We start from the raw sequence: 8175 nt of genomic DNA on the forward strand, positions 1-8175 counted from the left end.
ATTAGACACGCAAATGCATGTACACTGTTGCTAGTGTATAAATACGAGTACGCATTGTAAAGAGTGTCTGCCATATTGGATTGGCCCAAACTTGGCTGATGGGCTTGGAAGTAATCTCACTTACTAGTTGTTGGATTTGGCCCGAGACTAATTTTTCTGCCCAAATAATTAGTGAGGCCCTAATGCAACATGGATTTGAAAAGGAGCCTGGTAGCAGCTGGAGGTTGAGGGAAGATTCAACTAACTAACAAACTTGAGCAGCTGTCTTCAGAGGGTGATATATACAGTCGAGAAGAGGCATTAAGTTTAAGAGTTAAGCATTCGCTTGATACAATTTTCTTCATCAAAAAATATTGCCATTAAAGGATAGAGAATGTAGAAAGTAGAAGCAGTGAAGAAAAAGAGAAGAATGAGGCAAAGGAGGAGATCAAAGCTCTGTAACTTGTTCACGTCTTTTATGTTTGTATTGAAAGTCTTTCTTACTTGTTCTCTGATACCTTCTGGGGTGTAATTTTGTTTTCTGGATTGTTGGGTGAAGGAATAAAATAAAGGCCTCTCGTGGATGTAGGCTTATTCATAGCCGAACCATGTATATCTTGGTGCCGTTTACTTTCTTGCATTTGATATCAAGTGTTGCTGTTTTGATTCTAGTTCTTGGGTGTTTTTGATCATGTGATCTTCTTGATATATCTTGTGTTGTTACTGGTGAAATTTGTTCTTGAAAGGAGTTGTGTTCTTGGAGCTGTTAATTCTATTGAATTCTAACAGTGGTGCCGTCTTTGGGAATCATAGATTCAATGGGATTGATGGTTTGACATAGAGAAGTTCACGGGCAAGAACGACTTTTCTCTATGGAGAATCCAGATGAAAGCAATTCTAGTTTAGCAAGGGCTTGGAGAAGCACTGAAATCGAAGGAAGAGATGTCATCTTTATTAAATGAGAAAGAACAGGCAAATATACTGGAGAAGGCTCTATGTGCTATTATTTTGTGTCTTGGGGATAAGCCATTGAGGGAAGTCTCTAGGGAGCAGTCAGCTTGTGGGATGTGGCCAAGGTTCTAAAATTCGCTAGGCGCTAGTCAGGCGCCCGACCAGCGCCTAGCGCCTAGGCCGCCTAGGTGGGGACTAGGCGCCGCTAGGCGGATTCCACATTATCAACTAAAAAATCACATTATATAACTCCCAACATAAAAAAACATCAAATTTTAAAATGAGTTCAAAAATTACACAACTAATAGAATGTCTCAAATTTAGTCTACTGGTCTACTTCATCTTCTCCATAATTTTCAACAACTTGTTCTTCATCAGACACAAACTCAATATCTTCATTGTGATCATCCTCTTCGTCGGATGCAAAATCATCCTAGTGAAGTTCTCTCACTCTAGAGCTTCTTCGGAGTTATATATTTTCATCTGCTCCAGTTGCTTCATCAACTATTTGCCAAGTGAGCCCAGAACCTGGTTCAACTTCATCCTCTTCCCCACCATCTACAATCCAGCTTTGTGCATTTGAAGCATCTTTTTCAAGAAGGACATCGACATTTCTTTCCTTTTCTCTTTTTTGTTTGTTCAACAATCTAGCAATAAATTGGACAAATACTAGATTGTTCAACCTATTGACATCCAACCGATTTCTTTTATTTGTATGAATCTACAAAAAAAAACATAGAAAGTACATATTATACTATAGTTAGTAACACGAACATGTATATTAAAAATTAATACTTTACATTAATAAAGTTTAAACTTACTCCTTCAAATGCACTCCAATTCCTTTCACATCCAGATGAACTTGTAGTTAATGAAAGAATCCTCAAACTCATTGGAATGCAAAACTTCAATGCATTCAAAAATCCCAGTTGCGACCTCCTCGTAAAAAGCAATATAACCATCTTTGTAGTAGAAGTAGGGATTCAACAAAAAATCTGTGGTATGCAATGATGTATCAAGTCTATCTTTCATTTTTGACTCGATAATCACTATGATAGGCTGATAATTTGATTCAACATTGTTCAAGGCCACCTTGATATCTTTTTTAGCTTGAAAAAGCTCCCCATATAGAAACCCCATGGATGGCTTTCTATCTCCATCAACCAATCGAAGAACTCTTACCAAAGGAGCAAATATTTTCAAACAAAGTGTCACACCATTCCAAAAATTCATGCTCATTACAGTAGAGTAAGCCAATTTCCCTTTGTTTGTCTTTGCCCATTTACATGTCTCCCACAATTCACTTGTAAACATGGCCCTTAGACTTGATTTTTTCTCAATCAAACTCTGTAATGTGAGGAAGTTAGATGCAAACCTGGTAACTCCTGGTCGGACTATGTCTCTCTTTTTTGTAAAACTCCTCATCAATGACAAAGTATTATGGTGAGCATAAATGAAAAAGGTAAAAGTCTTGGCTTGGTCGATAACCTTTTTATATTTTGGAAGCTTGCCAATACTTTCAAGCATGAGATTAATTGTGTGAGCTGCACATGAACTCCAAAAGATCCTAGGCCGCTTTTCTTTCATCAATTTAGCTGCAGCCATATTGTTGGTAGCATTGTCTGTTACAATTTGAACAACATTATGAGATCCTACTTGTTCCACACACTTGTCAACATACTCAAATATATGTCTAGCTGTATGGGCCTCGTCTGAAGACTCCTTAGACTATAGAAATGTAGTACATTCCTTGCAATTGACACACAAATTTAATATGCTTCTTCTTTTTCTGTCACTCCATGCATCTGTCATAATCGAGCACCCATTCTTTACCCATTCTTCTTCGTGCTTCTTCAACAATTGTTTTGTTCTTTCAACTTCAGCTTTCAAAATTGGCTCCTTAAGTTGATATTGAGTTGGAGGCTTGAACCCTGGTCCAAATTGACCTACTGCCTCCATCAGTTGTTTGAAGCTATCATCGTCAACAGCATTGAATGGGATTCCATTTTCAAATGCCCATCTCCCAACATATTGTTGAACTTGTTGAGTTCTCTCTTTGAAAAGAGCCTCGTTTATATTTTTTGACGAAGCACTTTATTCCCACTCGAACCTACATTTTCTGAAGAAATCACCACTACAACAAAAAAGGTAATAGACAAGGGTGAAAAAACGTTGTTAAAAGGGGGTCTAAAACCGATGTTAAAAGCTATGTTGTTAAAAGCCTGGTCAAAGACAACGGTTTTTCACTGTTGTTATTTTGAGTTTACGACAACGGTTTTTCACCGTTGTTGTTCGAGTGAAAAACCGTTGTCATTTGCTAAAAACACAACGGTGAAAAACCGTTGTCTTTTACCACACTTTTAACAACAGGATCTTTAACATCGGTTTTAAACATGTAATAGACAACATTTTTCCACCCTTGTCTTTTTTCAACTATAAAATAAAAAAAAATTAATATACGGTTCTCCAATATTATAAATTACATGAAATTGAAAATAAAATTTATTATAAAATAATTTAGTATAACAAATGACTAAAAATTAAAAATTAAAATTTGAATCATATTCTATGCACACTAGAATATAGAGCTATATATAATAAACATGGAATCAGATAGAGAACAAGAAAGCCTTCTTTAATCCTCTTCTTCAAATCAACCACGAACGACTTCTCATTTAACTCAATTTACTGCTAACGAAATAAAAACAAGTAGAAGAAAATCAAAATCATTAAGAATAAGCTGATGAAAATACCGTTTATAAGCAATGAAAATACCATAGAGATAGTGATGTAGACGCAAATGAGATAAACTTTAGAAATGATTTTTATAAAATGGGAATATGAAAGAATCGTCAGAACGAAGTAGGCCAAATGCATGGAGCCGCAGAGGTGAGAAATTCCAGATTTAATATGCAATTGCAATATCATTATGAAGGAAAACAGAAACAGATTTAATATGCAAAATCATTATCAAGGAAAATAGAAACAGATTTAATATGCAAAATTCCAGTCAAATCATCAAATATATGGCATCGTGTTACTTCAAACATACGGGGGCAGCGAGAATAACTAAACAAAGTATTATGGAATATATAGAACTTACCACCTTCCTAATTTTTTCAGAGACATGGAAACGGCACTGAGTTGATCATGGTGGAGCCGCAGAGGTGGGAAATTATTGACCTTCATGATATAATATATATTAATTAAATATAAATCCATACAAATGAAGAATCATATGTTCAGGAACAATAAATTACGACCAAGAGAATAGCAAACTGAATGGCCAAAAGACATTTAGAGAATTATTGTTCCGAAAGAAACATGTATCTACTTATTTGAGAGAAAAGATATCAATTTGCCTCCACATGTCTTTAATTTTCAGTAGTCTTGTACATGTGTTCTTTTATTTTTTTATTTCAGATTTTTTATAGAGTAAAGGAACATTAGGGGTAACTAAAAAATGTTCTGAAGCAGAGAAAAGGGGATTCCAAATATGTGTCGTTAAATACATAAATTCCTCCTAAGTCAGGGTAACAACAGGAAATAACTATTTTTATTAACCATTTCAACTCAAGACATGATTTTTCAGAAACCACATGTATTTTTAGTTTTGATCAATCATAAACTAAATATAATAGCTCTCTCGGAGGCACATTTGCAGGTTTTTTTAAGAACATCTGTATATCATAATTCTTACATTATCAAGTTCCTTGCTATAACCTTCAGCTTGTCTGATGTTGGTATCACTCTCCATCGAGAAACACGTATCTAGTTCTTTGAAGTTCACCTTGTGGGGAGTATCCCATGTAGAGATTCGAGAATGCGCCTATGAATTTTCAATACAATGATCCCCTTCCTTAATATCATGGTTGGATATCTATCAAAAGAAAAACCATGTCACTTATTGTATAAACAATGGAAACATTATTACAAGAACTTCACGAACTGCACAAAATGGAATGAATATCTAGAAAAGCAACAGATAAAACATGTCAGACCTAGATAACCCAAAGGCTTAGACCGAACCCAATGAAGTAGAAAACCTGTGAAATTGATTATTTTGTTATCAAATTACTGCTACAGAAGAAATTGGAGGAATCTCTTTTGCATCAATAAAGTCATAAACTTAATCTGCTACATATATGTTAAACTACTTGCTCATCATCACAGCTCAGTGGGGATTAAAAACTCACCCCGTCTATAACATGATCGCCTATGATATCTATAGCTGGCATGATACTTTGTAAAAACCATCATCCGTGATCAGACTAAACATCATTCGAAAAGCTTCGAGGATAATACAACACGAATTCAAATGAAATAATGCAAAATTAAGTGAACAAGGATTCGCAGGCGAAAATCATGAAATGAAAAAATTTCAAGGAAGAATTACACCAGGGATTTACCTTTGAAAACAATTGGAGGCGCAAGTGCCACAAATATACAAAAGCCAATGTTAAGCTGTAAGGATATGCAATGAAGGATTGTGATCAGTTTGCAGATACAAAAATCCATGACAACTCATATAAGAAACTCACCAAGTAAAACAAGAAAAACAACCCAAACTTCAACGCACTCTTTGTTTCTGTAATATATAAAGGAACAAGAAGTCAAACTCTATAAAGAGATGCTATTACAAGAAAATGAATCCATAATTGATACACAGTAAGCACATTTACTCACCAAAAATGGAATATACATCCATATTATTTTGTTAATTTCTCTTTCTATTTGTTTATTAAATCCGTTTCTTGAAAAATGGTAATATCTAATTCAAAATAGAATTCTATCCACACGAGTGTCGTGACTCATTCCCAGTTGATTATTATTCTTATCTATCGGTGCCGATAAAGACAAAAAAACAGATACGTGCAAAGAAAAATGGGTCCTAAATTATTCAACAAATTTTACCATAAATTTTTCTCATTTCCCCCAAAGACTCAGCGTAGTAGAAGAACTAAACTAGCAAGAAGAAACCCACCAATTATTATCTATGTTGAGGCCATGTTATCTCCGTCCCCTTTCCCGCTTCGTCTTTGGCGGAGGATCATTCAACTAATTACAGGTTTTCCATATCCATGAAGACATGGAAAATGTGACGGGGTATTAAAAAAGCAAACAAATCAACCATATTAAAAAAGATATGCAGTAGTACACCGTATCCATGAAGACATGGTGGGTGGTATGAACACACAATATATTTTCCAAAAATATAATTACATCAAAGTACACTCCCAATTTGTCATTCTTAATCTATTTTAACATGTGAATCAACTCAAGAAATATAATTTAATCAAAGACCAGTCAGTATTCACATTACCATGATTGATCTGGTTCAGAATTCCAGATTAAAATTCATAAACAAGTAATATATGTGATACCATTTAACTTGTCAATTCAACGTATCAAATGCAAGTAAAGCATGTAATATGATATGGATATACCAATAAAGACAACAAACACAAAGAATATGAGATTAATAAAACCAGTGCCCACAACGGATATTCATGTGTGAACAAAGAAATAAGAAACAACAAAGTTATAAAAGCTGCAAAAAGAAAAAATTGCAACGGCCAACACTGACAAAAGAAACAATAGCCGTAAAACTGTGATGAATTCAAAATAATGAAGTGAAAAGCATAAAAGATACATAAGTATACACATAAAGGGGGAAAAGCCACCACATCGCGAAGCTCCCGAGCATCCACACCGCTTCCTTCTGCCGCCGTCGGATCGGAGAGAATAAGCTAATAGATAATCAATCAATGTTTATAAACGTACGAGCAGCGAAAGGGGAAAAGCTAAGAGATAATCGATCGATTTAGGTAAAGAGAAATCTGGATGAGAATCGTATCAAGAAAAAGGGCAGAAACTTATAATCAATCTCAACAAGAGATAATCGATCGATTTAGGAAAAGAGGAAGCTGGCTGAGAATCGATTCAAGAAAAAGGGCAGAAACTTAGAATCGACCGGGGGAGCTGAAGATGATACGCGATGGATTTAGGTCTAGGCGCCATGGGAGCGAGAGTTTTCCCGATCCTCAATTAGTACTTGTAAACATTTGTGGGGGAAAAGTTCACGACATCTTTTATGATTTTTTTTAATCTTTTAACTTTTTTTTTAAATAAAAATAATTCAAAGCTTGATCAACAACACACAAAGACAACGGTTTAGAATACCTGTTGTCTAATTTTTTTTCAAAAAACGCTCATAGAAAACGGTTTTTAAAAACCGTTGTCGTAGACCCAAAACAACGTCGATTTTTATTAAACCGTTGTCGTAAATTTTAAAAAAACGCCCATTAACAACGGTTTTTCTAAAAACCGTTGTTAAAGGCCAAAAGACAACGGTTTTCTATAAAACCGTTGTCTTTTGAGTGATGTGTATTGCCAATTTTCTTGTAGTGCACTAATGCATATCTATCCATGGGCCCAAGTGGAAGAGGTTTTTTAGTTCCACTCATTCCTTCAATTTCAAGAACTTCTTCTTCTTCTTCATGATGGATATTTACCTCTGCTCTACATGTTTCTTCAGCCATTCTTTTGTTTTTCTTTCTGTTCCTCGCTTCTGAAATAGCTTCTTTGCACTTATTGCGATCTTCTTGAGATGTTTTTGACAACCAGATACATTTCTAGGTATATTTCCTATGTGCTCCTTCATCCTATATACTACCCCCGACATCGTTTTCCCACACAACTTGCACTAAACTCTGTCGAGGTTCTTAGGATCAATCAACTTCCCAAACTCCCATCCGATGTCAGTTGACTTTCTCCTAAGGATTTCGGATTCGGGTTGAGTGAAAAATGCGTTCGAAGATGGATTGCTTGCCATGGGTACCTATTGTTAAACAGTAAACACTTACTTCAGTTAATTCATGTAATAATAACACGGCACTGCTCAAGATTTTTAAAAATAAAATCAAGAATTTATTAACTTAATAAGAACACTACACTGCTCAAGAGTCAAGAGATGATTGTTTGCCCCTAAAAAAACTAAAATCATCTTAATAAATAGCTGGAATCAGCACATAGTGGAATTAGTGTACACGAAGGATTAGTGGAAAATTAGACTTTGAAGTTTGACAATTAAATTTTCATAAATTCCTTTGAACTTGAAAAGAACACGGACATATTCATTATTAATTATTAAAAGAGCTTTAAAGGAACTTGAAAAGACTGCCATATGCATTAATAAAAAAGGCACTGACATAAATAATTAATAAAAAAAAAAGCACTAACATA

General features: G+C 34.8%; 1 pseudogene; it reads right to left on the reverse strand.

The window, feature by feature from the left end:
- Positions 1 to 1488: 1488 nt before the first annotated feature.
- LOC140861059 (uncharacterized) lies at positions 1489 to 4687 on the reverse strand (annotated as a pseudogene).
- Positions 4688 to 8175: the final 3488 nt, after the last annotated feature.

This window comes from Henckelia pumila, chromosome 4, assembly GCF_033568475.1.
Source record: "Henckelia pumila isolate YLH828 chromosome 4, ASM3356847v2, whole genome shotgun sequence".
In the NCBI taxonomy this organism is placed as follows: Eukaryota; Viridiplantae; Streptophyta; class Magnoliopsida; order Lamiales; family Gesneriaceae; genus Henckelia; species Henckelia pumila.